General features: G+C 42.6%; 1 protein-coding gene across 9 annotated transcripts in view; it reads left to right on the top strand.

The window, feature by feature from the left end:
- The window catches only part of FOXP1 (forkhead box P1), a 1,092,253-nt gene that overhangs the window by 127,099 nt on the left and 948,735 nt on the right, over positions 1–16,419 (top strand). For 8 of the 9 annotated variants that reach the window (XM_068253974.1, XM_068253975.1, XM_068253972.1 and 5 more), the window contains one exon: positions 447–564. The exons of the other annotated variant lie outside the window; for it this stretch is intronic. The gene's annotated coding sequence lies outside the window, so the exon portion shown is untranslated. The remainder of the gene's footprint in view (positions 1–446; positions 565–16,419) is intronic. 9 annotated transcript variants of the gene reach the window in all.

Here is a 16,419-nt window from a genome sequence, read left to right as displayed (position 1 = left end):
TGAAATGAGCCATAAATTACTTTTCTCCTATGCTGTTGTCACTTACAGTAGGTTATAGAAATCTGACATTACCAACAGATTTTCGACTAGCCCATCTTCTCATAGGGGGTTCTTAGGGGTTTCTTTATTTTTAAAAGCACCTAATAGTGAATGGCAGTTTCTCTGTCCAACTGCCAATAAAGTGTATGGTGAGCAGGGAGGCTGTCCACGATCATTGTATAAATCTTTTTCAGGTAATGTCTTTATAAAGAATAAAGTCTGTGGTCTGTGGATCACAGCATGTAAGATTGTTAATTGTTTATATTTTCAGGATCAATTGCTACTACCCAGATAGCAATTGTTTAACCCACAGATTTTCCAAATGGAACATTTTATAATTTCACTGTCTTTATTGTTGTATTGACCTGGCTGGATAAAGTTAATTCATTTCCTATTTATCCTCTTAGGCACCTGGTGTTGTGTGTTGATGATCACAGAGGTATTTGCGATGGTCAGAAGTTCTGTACCTCATCTGAGCAGTTTGGCACAATGAGCCATTTGTTGTAATGTCCCCAAGTACAGCTGGTAAGTCTCCTTTCTCCATAATGATGATAATTATAATAATAATAGACTTCTGTATCAAGTTTTCCATTCTTCCTTCTGTTTGGCTGCTTTGCTTTTTTACAACTTTCTGCATTTTACTGTTGCATTTTTGAACTTCATGTAGAAAAGGGAGCAGGTAGCCATGCCCACTCTGTTGTGGCCAACATGCCATGATGAAGGCACGAGTGCAAACTTCTGGGAAGGTGTTTTGTCTGTATGCATGAGGGACCTAGGGAGCAATTCATCACATAGTGATATAATGTAGGTGGGAGACATAGGCCCATATCCTATTTACTTTACCCCAAGGAGATATTTTGAAGCCTAACCAATTATATACCTTTAAAGCTCCCCCCATGCGAGAAATTCCTCAAAATAAGTTTGATATGACCTTTTTACCTACTTTTTGGTACTTTTTCAATTGTTAAAGTAAACCTGAGACAATAATAGCACAAGGATTTGTACTTACCTGGGGATTCCTCGAGCCCCCTGTAGTCTTCTAGCTCCCTTGGTGTCAGTCTGGTTCCCTCCGTTTTGCTGCTGTGGAGTTTGCAATCCAGCCGTGTACAGTCCTGGAAGTGCGAACCCCTGAGAGTGCTCCCGCTACTGAGAGCGTTCTGTGCAAGCGCAGTTACAGTCTTAAGGCACGACCTGCATACATATTGAACAATCCCGGCTATGGGAGCGCAATCTGAAGTGCATGCGCTCAGGACCCCGCATGGGCAGTAGTCCCCAACTGACTCAGTTGGGGACTTTACCGGGGCTGACGGGGGTGCAACGGAGGGGATTGGGCAGACGGCAAGGGAGCAGACAGACTGCAGCGGGCTGGAGGAACGAAGCAGTTGGTTTCGGGGCTCAGTGCCGAAACTAGGTATTGGCGTAGCAACAATGTTATACTGTGCGGGGCGGGTAATTCAGGGTTTCCGACAATCGTCAGACCCTGAATAAAATCTCCCTCCAAGTTGTGATGTCACGGAGAGAGAATAATATTTATGCCACCGGGGATTTCAGCGGCAGCAGGGTGAGCTGTCATTCAGCTCACCCTGGACCCAGCTCACCGGTGGCGTACATAGATGTAGGCTGGAGGAAGTCACTGGTAAGTATAAATCATTTTACTTTCATTGTCTTAACTACACTTTAAGTGCTGAAAAGTTATGAAAATGATGTTCAGTGAGAAAATCCAGGAGAAAAAGTTAATTGGCTAAGGGCCATAGATTACTGGTTGGGGTATCTGTACTGTCAGTACTCAGCAGCCCATGCAGAGTTTAGCTCAGCTCTTAAGGTAAGTACACACATCAGATCATTTTTAAACGAACGATCGTTCTAAACGAGCAATCAAAGATAGACAACAATAAAGTAACGACCGTTCAATGACCAAGCAGAATACACACATAAACGATGTAAAGAACAATATTTTAAAGTAAGTGAGGTAATGTACATCAGAAATGACGTATGTATAACGACATAGACCGACCAATTAATGTACTGATATGAACGATCGTCGGTTTAGTGATCATGAGAAGTCCGCGGCTGTATACGCGACGCGTAAATTAGCTGTACACACTTTGGTCGTTCATCATTGGTCTTTACAAAATTTCCAACAGGACGGATCAAAAACGACTAACGATATTGGTCGTGTACACGCGTCGTTCGTTATGTATGCATCACGTATACAGCCGCGGACTTCTCATCATCACTTAACCGACGATCGTTCATATCAGTACATTAATTGGTCGGTCTATGTCGTTATACATACGTCATTTCCGATGTACATTACCTCACTTCCTTTAAAATATCGTACTTTACATCGTTTATGTGTGTATTCTGCTTGGTCATTTAACGGTCGTTACTTTGTTGTCTATCTTTGATTGCTCGTTTAGAACGATCGTTCGTTTAAAAATGATCTGATGTGTGTACTTACCTTGAGTGTGTCCATGGAGTGTTTTTGGATGCCTACAACATTGAATGAATCCTTGCTATTCCACCATCTAACGGTCTCCTCTCCATTTGCACTCTGACATAACTGGTGATGGTGTGTGTGCTGTCAGTCTGCCAATCTTTCTAGTGCCAGGAATTGGCCCACTTTCACTAGCATCCTTATTTTTAATGATAAAATGTCTGTAATTGTAAAATGACAATGAATGCTGTAATGAAAGATGTGCCAAATGAAATGTGTGCCAACTGCAGTTTCTATGCCCATATTCATAAGTGCAGCTAACGGCAAAGACTTGCATCGTGTTGATTTGTGACTGTGCCAACGTGCGGGTCTGTTCTCCTTATTTCACCTCATTAGTGGCGATCCGTATAGGTATGTTTCTACAAATATTCAACCAACTTTTGAAAACTACCTAATAACTTAAGCAATAGCATCTGTCCTACCTTTAATTTGCATTTATCTCTGTTACAATACAGAGCTACCATATTACAAAGAGTGCTGCATATTAGATAGGAGTGGCCAATTACAGGAAGACAACCAGGTAGAGAGAATGATGACTGTAATAATTAACTGTTATTAAGGGAGTGTAGACTTAGCATCTAGGGGACTATGGACTATCACCCCTCATAACCACCTTATAATTCAAACACCTAATGTTAAAAAAAAAATCCCCTAGATGTCTTCTGACTAGTCTCACATGAATAATCATGTGTTCTTCCTTCACTACAAAAATGATCTTCTCATTTAAGTAGACATACTATAGTTCAATGTTTTCATACTGAATTGAGGGATTTCAGTGAACATTAGCTGATGAGGTAAAACAATTGTATCTACTGAAGTAATCCTAGAAAGACCTTATACATAAAATTATTTGGGTACCATGGGAGAGTGTGGAAGGGAAGGCGTTAATTAGGAATTCATTTTAAATGCAAGGGTGTGTATTTAGGTGTAATTTTGCTATTTGGCCACAAGATGTCCTCGCATATTATTTCCTATTTGCGTATGTAAGTACATGAATAGGAAGTAATGCGTGGATGTGTTATTCTGGAAGATACAATGACGCAGGCATCTCAATGACGCCAGCATTTGTTCAGACGGAGACTTAGATTAATGAATGAGAACTGTGTTCCCATTCATTCATCTCCCCCGCTAACGGGTGGCAACGAGTACCCGCCACAGTTCAAGTGAAGTTTCCCAGGCCGTGATTATACTGCACCTGGTGCAGTAAGCGTTTAAACTGTTTCTCCGGCATGCTTTGCTGCTCCCTATGTTTATCTAGCTTCTATACGGAGTAATGGTAACCTACTGAATTTCTTTCCTCTTCCTGCTGTCAGGTGTTTTTAGTACAGCCCCACACAAGTTTTATGACTTTTTATCATATATGAAGAACTGTGCTGTAGTCTGACTTATTAACCCTTACAAGTATAACCCCCCCCCCCCCACCTACACACACAATTCTAATTAGAACTGGTTCTCCATAGAGACGTTTATCTCCTAATGGCGCATGTCACTTCCGGTATCCTTTAAGGCTGACTTAAAGCAATCTGAGCAGTATTCTTTTTTTATTTAAAACTGTCAAATGAACCTTCCCCTAAGAGAAGTTTGTAAACTGTGTGTGCTTTGGGAGATAAAGCAAGCTTTTAGTTAGCTAGGGGGGCTTCTCTGTAGCTCCTCTTGTCTAGTTAGATGTCTCCAAAGGGGGGCTATGGAGCAGCCCCCCTAGGTTGGTAATAGCCTGCTTTATCTCCCACTGCCCACACAGTTTACAGGTTTTTTTTAAATACTACTCAGATCGCTTTCACATAATCAGAGTCTAAATGTATACTGTACATTTTCTCGATATCAGGATATATGCTCACAAGATGTTTTTGTCTAATTATAGTGGACCTGATTCACTAAGGCTTACCCAGACAGGGGCAAATTTTTAAGGGGGGGGGGTCCTGAAAGGTCCAGAAGCACTTATGTCCGAGAGTGCTTCCGAAGACAGCTGGCTCCATACTGCCCATGCACAAAAGTGTGCTGGTGTATTACGGAGCTGCCTATCTTTGGAAGTACTCAAGGACACGAGTGTTTCTGAGGGCTTCTGGAAGCAGCAAATTTGAACGGGGGACATCGCTGGAACAACTCCCCGAGAGAGGAACGGGAGGTAGACTTAGTTTGGACAATTCAGTGGAATATGCCACATAGTGTCACATAGCGCAAGCGATAGCCACATGATGCAGGGATATATGCATCTGCGGAAGATGTCGGCACTATATAAATACTAAATAATAATAATATTAGCATCTGTAAATAAGCTACATATCAATTCAGAGGATAGAAACAAATTTCAAGTCTCACAAACAACTTCAGGTAGAAGGGTACATATATTGTCAGTATATAGATCGGTACATCAGTTCGAAGGCTTGAAAAGGGACAAAAGAATTTGGCACCAAAAGACCTGTTCCTCTGTAAAAGGAACAGCTAGTAACCAATTTTTACAAAGCTTTCAAAGTGATACAAAGGGCTCTTTCACACTAGGCAACGCATGCATGAACGCAATTTCATACATGCATTGCAATGTGCTAAATCGCATAGGTCGGCAGTTTCTATTCTATTATAAAAAAACGCATGACAATGCATACGTCCCCTTCCCCCCGCACAGTAAAATGGGCAGCGGAGCGGCCTGTAACTTAGCACTGCCGTACCGGGATCCCATATGGTCTTCTCGCTTGCTGCTTCCTGTGACGTCACAGGAAGCGAGAAGACCAGATGGGATCCCGGTACGGCAATGGTAAGAGTTACAGCCTGCTCCGCTGCCCATTTTACTGTGCGGGGGGAAGGGGACACTGGGGGACATATTAGGAGGGAGAAGGATAATGGCGGCGGCGGCCATCCATGCCGCATACCGGGCGGGCTGGTGCCTCGATCGGCTTTTTTCCCCCTCTCTTTGCCTGCCCAACCACGGCCACCCTCACCTCCCTCCTCCCCACCCACCGGCACCCTCCCAGCGCCTCCCATTTGGGGGTAATTAAACAAAATTATTTAAAAAAAACACAACTTTTTTTTTTCTGGGGTGGGCGTGACTAGGGGGTTGGGGGTGTGGCCATGGGTGTGGCCTAATTGTCCCGTTTTGGGACATTGAAATGTTGGGAGGTATGTTTTAACACCTAACTTTACAACACAGCATAGAAAGCAAACATCTCCACTTTTAATGTTCATATCAGAAGACACACGTTTTGTCACAATGGTGCAATTCATGGCAGCACGGACACATCCAGCCAGCACTAGGGAAAGGGGGAAAACAAGGGTGAATGAGGTAGAGAGGAGGAGTGGAGAGACTGAGATAGAGCAGAGAGAGTATCTGTATTGCAGTCCCACATCACACAGAGGCTACTGTAATAGAACTCCTGTCACTGTCAGTCTCTCACACAAGTCAGAAGGCAGCCCTCTTGGAGTGTAGGGACTGTCAAAAACTTTTCAACCCTATGTAGCTGTCCTCATCCGTCTTTACAATGGTGGGAGAGCTGAGTTTTTCCAACAGACCCTGCAGGAAGCAAGCCTCTATATTTACCAACCCCCCCCCCCTCTCCCCCCTAAATGCACCAGTGCTAGAGATCTCCCAGCATCTTCACTGGGGATATCACATCATAAGCGATCCTGTAAACTAGGGCTCATACTTGTTTTAAATATTTTCAGCTATTATGAGGCAAAAAATAGCAGCCCTTTCATGGGTCATACTGAAACAGTGCTGATCGATCAGTGAGTTAACCTCCCTGGCGGTAAGCCCGAACTGAGTTCGGGCTATGCCGCCGGGAGGCACCGCTCAGGCCCCGCTGGGCCGATTTGCATAATTTTTTTTTGTTACACGCAGCTAGCACTTTGCTAGCTGCGTGTAACCTCCGATCGCCGCCGCTACCCGCCGATCCGCCGCTATACGCGTCGCCGCAGCCGCCCCCCCCCCCCCCAGACCCCGTGCGCTGCCTGGCCAATCAGTGCCAGGCAGCGCCGTGGGGTGGATCGGATTCCCCTTTGACGTCACGACGTCGATGACGTCGGTGACGTCATCCCGCCCCGTCGCCATGGCGACGGGGGAAGCCCTCCAAGAGATCCCGTTCTTTGAACGGGATCTCTTGATCTCTGATCGGAGGGGCTGGGGGGACGCCGCTCGGCAGCGGCTATCATGTAGCGAGACATTGTCTCGCTACATGAAAAAGAAAAAATTTTTTTTTTAAAAAACGTATTTGCTGCCCCCTGGCGGATTTTAATAAACCGCCAGGGAGGTTAAGTTAGCAGTTGTGTGATAGCAGTTTACAATAACAGAACTTTTTCTAACAAATCTAGGCTGCCCCTGGCTTGAAAAACTTGCTGGATGCTCATACGACTTCAGTTATGCAACTAAATCAGATTTCTCTCAGCATACCTTGCTGTGATCTGATATAACACAGGTGAAGGTGGAAAAATTATAAACAACGAATACTAAACAATGTTTTATGGTATAAGCCTGCTGGAGATGTGTTATCTTTTATGGTATTAGCCTGCTGGAGATGCATGGAAATCTCTGGTGATACCTCAATTAATCAGCCTATGCATTTTGCATTGATAGAAAAACAACTCTGGAGCCTCCATTTGGTGACTGCCTAGGCAGTGACACTCAACATCTCCCACACTGGAGAACTATGGGAAGCTGATATATTCTGAGATATCTCTACATGTAGGAGGAGAAAACATGGTGTCTATCTCCAGAAGAATAATCCTAGCCTAAACCTCCAGAGAAGAAAACCGTACATTGGAGTTTTACAGAGCATGTAAAAGGCTCACAATATTTTATTAAGTCTGTATCCCAGTAAAGAAGATTCCCCTAAAAATCTGACCACAAGGCTCTTTTTCCCATGGAAGGCTGAAATGTGCACTTGTCTGGCAGTCCAAGCTGCTGGCCACAAGCGCCATTTGGCTGCTATTACCTGCAACTGATTGGCAGTATTTGATAACACTACGCATGTCTCCTCATTGCATCTGAGGACGGAAACCGCATGCTCAGATGCAACTTCATGGGGACTGACCAAGCGCTAGCAAGTGCCCAGCCTATAAATGGGAGCAGCTGACAGGCAGTGAATTCACCACCTTCAGTTGCTTCTGGAATAGAGGCCTCAGTCCTCCATAGTACTTTGTGACTTGAATACGAAAATAGTAGTTCCAGAGACAGGAAATGAGAGAAAACAGAATAAACGTATTCCATATACAGTATGGAAGTCACCCTTTCCACATTCAGATCCCTATCTATTTCATATGTAGCCTTTAACCCGGCAGCCTAGTTGTGCAGTGACTCCATCTTCCATGTACTACTTACTCCCTTCCATGTATGGGCTTCTCATCCACTTACAGACTCTTATGTATGGGCACCCCCTCCTCTTCCCATATGTAGCAGTCTCCAAATGCCTTGGAGTGAGTGGCCTTAGCAGAGATCCAATCCAGGGTATCAATGGCATACAGTATCCAATATGAGTATTTTATCAATAGTGGAGTTGCGCTTAGTGTGACCGAATCAGTGGCTGGTGTTGGATCCAGCACAGGAAGTTTTAAATTCAAGTGCACGAAAGTGTCCAGCACATATGCAAATATGTCATTCTGAACAGTGCTTCAAGGATCTACTCTCTGCCAAACGGGCTGCACTGAACAGAAGAGCTGCAGGTGGCAAGGAGGATTACAGTGCAGTCACGGTTCCTGAAGAAGCCTCATCTCATCTGCATGCTAACTTAAGTACTCTCGAAGGCTTCAATACTGATCTATTTTCATGGACCTTAAGGTTTCAATTACATCTCAGTGATGAGTTCCATTCTGTCACTAAGAGACAACTTACGGGAAGGGCTCACTTCACAACACAGAGGCGATGGAGAATTTCCATTTTAAGGGCCCACTTAGTGTTAACTTGAGAACTCCAGTTTAATAATAATCTTCTTGTCTTTGGAGAACACATAAAGACGGATGCCACCTCAGAATTAAACACACAGCTTTTTTTTAGGTAATCCTTTAATGTGACACTAAAAACAGCTTATAGTGACATAAAGTAGTTGTTTCAAAACGGGACCTGTCACCGAGAAATTCAAGGGAATCCCATCTTTGAAATGACATTTTGTTTTCATCTCTGAGCTAGAGGTTTCCAGGAAATTCCATTTCTCTTAAACTTGTTAAATTTCTCCCTTCAGGGCCATGGGTAACACATCTTCATTCAGCTTCTTTTCTCATTTATTACATTAGCATGAGCCGGCCCATCTTAAAGGAGACTCTTCTGAGAAGGAGACCAAACGAGAATCACATAACCAGCTGAGAAGTCTGGGGGTCAGTGTAGGTAATATAGAAGACAGTTTTCACGGTTTAAAGTAAATCTGTGTCCAACTGTGAGACTTCAGCCTGAGTCACTAAGTTTCTCCCAGCTGTCACTATCTCTAATCATGTGATATTGGGGACAGGATTAGTGGACACCAGTCTAGAAACATTTGTCCTATGAGAGCAGTTTAGTAGGTGAGGAATGCACTTGTGTCATGTGGTACAGGCACTCGTGGTGACACTAAACACCGTTTTTTTGTCAGTGGGACAGGTGAGCCTTCTACGCTGCGCGTAGGTACTGGGGAGACACATATACACTTCGGGGAACCCGGACGGGGGTCTGTTGGTTGTTGTAATATTGAACACCGTAACTGCTGTGCACCCGATTGAGCTCTTGTTATTTTCTAGTATTCCTGATCAATCCTCTTGAACTAGTTTAAGCAGAAATCGATCAAAAGGTCGAACAGGTGGAAATGTTGCAGCACCAGCTCTCTTATGATTGATGTATTGGCCTGCAAAATGGAATAATGTTTGGACATCTTTACTTTAGATTATACACCTGATTGGTCCCCACCATTGATTCCAAATCCTTGTGTAGAGTTTTTCAGATCATATTTTTAGGTTGAGATACATTTGTCTTGGTGACTGCCCCAAATCAATGCAGGGACTTCATAACACTTAGCAACAGGGCCGGGCCGAGGCAACGCGAGGGAGGCTTCATCCACAGGGCTCAGTGTAGGAGGGGGCGCACAACTCTTGTCAATGTCCTCTTTTATAGACTAGGCTGAAGTTCTTCTGAAGTTTTTCTTTAGTTGGCTGGACCACTTGGTTACAGAGGAAAGCTTTAGTTTCATAAAATAAAGCGTCATCCACGGTGTTTTATGGACTTTAGAATCACAAGAAACCCAGTTGTACGTTTCTTCTTTCTTCTCTTCATAAAGTCGCTTGCCTGCGCTGTTAACAATGTCTTTTATTCAACGAGCATTTATCATTATCTGTAAATTAGATTCACCTGTTGCCGCTTAACAAAGAATATTTACCCAGAGGACAGTTTGTGTTCATTCTATGTATCTCTCGATAACCTCCGGAAGATAAGCTGAAATGCATATTTAAATGCCTCGCCAGCAAGCTATTTTCTTGTCACAATAGATGTTCATGCAAGTCGCAGTGAAATTAATGCAAACGTTCGGCGTGTAGCAGTGTATAATGGATTATGACCAACACAGTTAGTCAAGGTAACAGACTTTTTCTAGCAACTGTATAGCTGTTTTATCTAACTTTTTTTTTTATTATTATTCTTGTTTGTTTTGAACGCAAAGCTGTTTTTCTATAATCTCAACATTAACTGCTGAAGCCTTCATAAAACTATACATAGAATTACAATTGTAGTTAGATAAGCTACCTGACTGCCATCAACCTTTCATAATACTCATTTGGCTCAGCCGAGTGTTTGTATTTTGTTTTCTACAGAAAGAGTAGGACTCCTGCTGTTAGGAAAACAGTGGCAGTCAGTTGGCAAAATCAACCCATTGGATTAATATTTCTCTGAGAAAAAGACAAACTTGAGCAGAAACAATTGGGCAGTTATTATGTATTTTTATAGCGCTGATCTCTTCCATAGCGCATTACAGAATACATATGCATGTTACAAGGGAGCTCACAATCTAATCCCTGCCATATCCATATTATAATCTCCCTATTATAAGCCTTGTACACACAATACAATAACATTTTATCCAGTTCTTGCTAAATGGAGGTTTTAAAGCATCTGTTTTTTGCATTTTTCAGTGTAAAACAGACGTTGTAAAACAATCTGTTTTGCAGGGCAGAGGATCAGAGCGCCCCCACAGGGTACGCACATGCAGGCGCGGTTGGGAAGTGTTTAAAGTGCTTATCTCCCATAGGACTTAATGCACATAGACACATAGGGCCATATGCAATTCACTTTTTCACTTGAGTTTTCTCCTAATAGATAATTTTTCATCTTCAATTTAAAATAACTTTTTAGCACTTTGCAATGGAAAAAGTACCAACAATTAGATCAAAAATTACTGTAAAGATTATTTTGAGTATTTGTTTGCTTGCTGATGGCTTAAAAGGCATTTTATTTTAAGTTGTAAAAATATCACCTTGGTGAAAACCCAGGTGAAAAAGTGAATTGCATATGGCCCATAGTGTCTCAGATCAATACATAGTTGCAGGGGGGATTGTGTTACAGAGGAAATAGGTGTTTGTAAATACCAGACTAAATAGGTGGCTTGTCAGTTGGGACTTGAACGTTTCCAGGGATGGAGATATCCTGATTGGGTGTGGCAAGGAGTTCCAAAGAGTAGGTGCAGCATGTCAAAAGGCTCTAGCTAGAATTTTTTTTTTATGGGCAGCCACTGGAGCGAGCGAAGGATCGGTTTTATGTGGCAGCGGTGGGGTTGGCTTGTTAATAACCTTGCAGTGGTATTCTGTGCTAATTGCAGGTGGTGCAGGTCTTTGTTTGGAAGACCTGTATAGAGAACATTGCAGTAGTCCAGTTAGGGGAGGGGGTCTACATTTATTGCAGCAATTTAAAATCATTAAAAGAAAACAAGAACTCACATCGTGAGTCCATGCACACTGGACCCCTTTGCATTACAATTAATCAATACAGTGCTTGAAATGTCACCAGACTGTAGCTCAGAGTATGCCCCTTCTCTTTTCCCGATCATGTTTCGGCCTTCCGCTGTAATCGGGGTATGATAGCGGAAGGCCAAAACTTGGTCGTGAAGGAGCACTTGGCACTTTACTGGTGATTGTGCAATAGTGTATTTTATGATTGCAAATGTGATACTATGTGATTTACTTGCACTTTAACCTCTGGACCTGGATAATTTCAATGTGTTTCTATGGTAGCGATCAAACCATTTTAACTGCATTTTGCTACTTTGAGTGGCAGTGAGCCCATGGAAAATAAATATACTCAGTTTGATTATTTTTAGCTATGGTCCCAAACAGCATCATGCTGACTTGCCATGTATTAATTTTACTTGTAAGTTTCTGTAGATTCTCAGACAAATGGTTATATGGAAAACGTATATTGTTCTCAGTTGAACGCATTGACAAATACATTGTTTAATGTGGGCATTCTGACTGCTATGAGTTGGTACCACCAAAAGTTTGTTTCAAGTACAGTATATAGCTACTTTTCTCCGATCTAGGGCCTGTTTCCACTACACGCAGATTGGATGCAGAAAAACTGACTCCAATGAATGTCTATGGGCCTGTTTCCACTAAACGCGATTTTTCTGATGCAGATTTTCCCATAGGCATTCATTGGAGTCAGTTTTTCTGCATCCATTCTGCATCCAATCTGCGTGCAGTGGAAAAAGGCCCCTGATGGTTATATTTGGCAGTAGTTGTCTAATGTTGCTACAGAGTTCACATTTTGAGTACTTTAGGATGTTCCCACCTTCTGATGGAAACATCGCACCAACAAAATTTAATTTCACAATCTGCAGTGGGGTTGATACCTCTTCTGTGCCTTCATGCGCAGTAACAACAGATATTGCAGATAAGATGTGTCCACATTAACTTATTCAAGAGTTTTTCTTATAGCTTTTAGAAAGTCTTGATTTTCTGTACGTCAGTAAATCCAGTTTCAAGGGCTTTTATTGTAGATCACAGGGAGGTGCATACAAAATATGCAACAGTATCATAACTATTAGATTGTGTGAGACCGTTTCATAAAATTAGTGTCATCAGTGCATATAAACCTATTGTCACATGACCAGCTACTTAGTAACTACAATGATTGCCTGTAATATAGCATAAATCAACGTATGTGTTACTTGGGACCTCAACCATAAGTCCCGTAACACCTACAACTTGAATTACAAAACAATGGGTACACAATTTGCCATTTATATGAGTCACATTCCCTGAGTGTCTGTAGATCTAGTTCAACTTCTGTGTTCATTATGACCACTGCATGAGTGGGTGTAAGACACAACCCCCCTTCCTCCCCCCGCACCTTAATCAAGAGCCTACTGTGCAAGGTTTGCCATATCTCTAGAGCATGGCCTATCTAGCCAGGGCTGCTATATTTTACGAAAGTGATCCAAAGTGTCTGCCACCCGAGCATTAATGCAACAACTACGCCAGCCAGCGGACAAACCCTCCTTTATGCACTGCGAACATACAGTATATGGCCAAGCCAGGATGTCTGCATCAGCAAATCTAAAGGTGGCCACACACTGGTCAATATGGCCAGCAGAGCACTCTCCGATCATTATCAGATCAGAGACAGGATCTATCTGCCTGATTGCCTCCACACACTGCACATACATTTTCAATCGATTTCAGCATAAAATCTTAGAAAATCTGTGTGCCTGTCTGCCGGGTCCAGTCCCCCCTGTGGTTCTCACCTCTCTGCCACGTGTTCCCGGTCTTTGCTTCTCCCCTGTGACTGGTCCTTCTTCACTTCACACAAGGGCAGCACAGTGGCATAGTGGTTAGCACTCTCTCCTTGCAGCACTGTGTCCCCAGTTCGAATCCCAGCCAGGGCACTATCTGCAAGGAGTTTGTATGTTCTCCCCGTGTCTGCGTGGGTTTCCTCCGGGCACTCCGGTTTCCTCCCACATCAAAAAACCACACAGATAAGTTAATTGGCTCCCTCCGAAATTGGCCCTAGACTACAATACACACTACATGATATGGACATATGACTATGGTAGGGATTAGATTGTGAGCTCCTTGAGGGACAGTTAGTGACAAGACAATATATATACTGTACATTGCTGCGTAAGATGTTGGCGCTATATAAATAATAAATAATAATAATAATACCTTCTGTGTCCCTAGGCACATGTGGAATGTAATGCAGGTGACAGACCCTTGGGGCGTTGTAGCCACCATAGACCCCAGTGTCTATCCCTGCATTACATCACACAGGGGCCTAGGGACACAGAAGTGAAGAAGACGCCAGGAGAAGGAGTAACCAGGCCGTGCGGTGAACAGGCAAGGGTAACTTTGTCAGTCGCCGAACCAAACAGTGCTAGTGACTCACTCCAAATCCACAGCCGATCGACTGAATTTTTTCCGGCCAGACTGATTTGCACAGTCAAACGATTTTGGCCTGAAATTGCTCAGTTGACTGATTAACCACTTTATCCTCCTTGACGTATAAAAAGTCAAGGAAAACAGGCGCGCTCCCGCAGCCGATCGCGCGCGTGCACGCGCACTCCAGGCCGTGGATTCGGTAGCCCAGGAATCAATGTATCGGGCTATGGTGCCCGATCACTGATTCCTCTCCCCCGTTGAAAAAGCGACAGCTTCTCTCGGATGCTACGCTTTTTCTGAGACTATGTCCCTCTAAGTGTACATTGTACGATTAGAGTGACGTCATGTAAACAAACTCGAGGTTGCCATCTTGTGGCCAAAGAGTAAAACTACATCTAAAAGTAAAAAAAAATTACATTACACACACTTTTCCCTAAATAAAACACTATTTACTTCCCCCCCTCCCAAAAATACCCACATAAAATGTTTAATAAAAAAAAAAAAAACATTACAATTTAAAAAACAAACAAACACATTAATATTTACCTAAGGGTTTAAACTATTTAAATATCTATGTAAAGATGAAATATTTCTATATTTTTTTTTATAAGCTTGTAAATAGTGATGGATGCAAAACGGGAAAAATGCTCTTTTATTTTCAAATACAATATTGTCGCCATACATTGTGATAGGGACATAATTTAAATGGTGAAATAACCGTGACAAATGGCCGAAAACTGAGAAATAATGAATTGTTTCAGTTTTTTTCTTATTCTTACTGTCAAAATGAATTTACAGTAAGGTAGCTCTTAGCAAAATGTACCCCCCAAAGAAAGCCTAATTGGTGGCGGAAAAAACAAGATATAGATCAGTTCATTGTGATAAGTAGTGATAAAGTTATAGGCGAATGAATGGGAGGTGAACATTGCTCGGATGCATAAAGTGAAAACGACTGAGAGCTTAAAGGGACACTTAAGTCAAAAAAAAAAAATGAGTTTTACTCACCTGGGGCTTCCAATAGCCCCCTGCAGCTGCCCGGTGCCCTCGCCGTCTCCCTCTGATCCTCCTGGCCCCGCTGGCAGCCACTTCCTGTTTCGGTGACAGGAGCTGACAGGCTGGGGACGCGAGTGATTCTTCGCGTTCCTGGCCACAATAGCGCCATCTATGCTGCTATAGCATATATCATATACCATATAGCAGCATAGAGGGTGCTAATGTGTCCCTTTAAGTGGTTAAGCAGGCCAAATGCTGTACCAAATTGCCCAAATATCAATGAGGGTATGGGCTGCTTAAGCTGCCAACAGTGGTAAAAATTGAGCGAATTCCTCTATCATTTACTTGCACTCAATTTGAGAGAACATTTGGGGATTCCTTCATGCTTAGAGGAATAGTCTGTTCCTGGTTCCATTTGGGGAGAAGCATATGTGAAGGATAGTACCACGGGACAGGAAAGAGGCTTGAGAGAGACTGTGTTGCGGGCAGTGTTTCCTGATGACACTTGTCATCTTCACTAATTCTGTGAGGCACCCACACAAGTACAGTTTTTTCCTATTTCACATCCAGTATTGCCAAAGGGTCAAAATCATTTGTTTTTTTATCAATAAAGAATTTTGACAATGTCAACTATATTTCTTCACTAAATATAATAGCCATAGATTAATTGTGACAGAATTTGTCTGCTATTTCACAATGCTGGTAGAATTTGTAAAGCCTGAATTACACGCCAAGTTCCAGTATTGATCTTCTTGTAAATACAGTCTTGATTGAAATGTTTTGCTCGCACCTGAGTTCTTTGGTAACAACTGACGATATAACGTCAGAGGAAAGAACACATGGCCTCAGGCTTTGTAGAGCAATGTTTATACTTATACAGTAAAAGCACTAACTAGGACACCACATCTATACTTGGTAAGCACAGTCCATTTAAAGCGGACCTGAACTCAGAACTTCCTCTCTGCTCTAAAAGATAAGCAACAGCATAATATCCTAAAAAGAAAAACATATTTCTTTGTGACAGCTGATACAAATCCTGCAATAAATCTACAGTTTTTCTACTTCCTGCTTTCATGGAAACAGACATATTGTTAACATCCTGTGCTTACCTATTGGGTCTCTGCTGTGGCAGTCAGCTGACACAGCTGGAATCAAAACGTGTGCTTAGTCACAAATGAGGGGGAATTAGTCAGACTAAACGCTGTAAATACATGCAGGGTGCATTTCTCTATGGTTTCCTTCTGTCCTGTGCAAGAGTTCCGGTCCCCTTTTATTAAAGTTGTATGTAGCGCATGTACCAACTCAAAACCAATGTACCTGTTGTTATTATTATTGTATTATTATTATTATTATTATTGATTTATAAAGTGCCAACTTATTCTAGGATATAATATGCGGGGGCCCTATAAAGGGGGAACTACTGTAGAAAGCTGAGGAATATTTTGGGGGCTCTATACAGCTAGGAAACCCTGTTGGGGTACTAGAAAACTGTGGCACACTTTAAGGAGCAATGGAGAGGAGAGACACAAGCTCCACAAATGTAAAATTGGGGGAGGAGGTGTACATCTTTCTAGCCC

This window comes from Hyperolius riggenbachi, chromosome 9, assembly GCF_040937935.1.
Source record: "Hyperolius riggenbachi isolate aHypRig1 chromosome 9, aHypRig1.pri, whole genome shotgun sequence".
Classification (NCBI taxonomy): domain Eukaryota; kingdom Metazoa; phylum Chordata; class Amphibia; order Anura; family Hyperoliidae; genus Hyperolius; species Hyperolius riggenbachi.
Note: the sequence above shows the minus strand (reverse complement) of the source record. Positions and strands in the feature narration are given on the sequence as shown.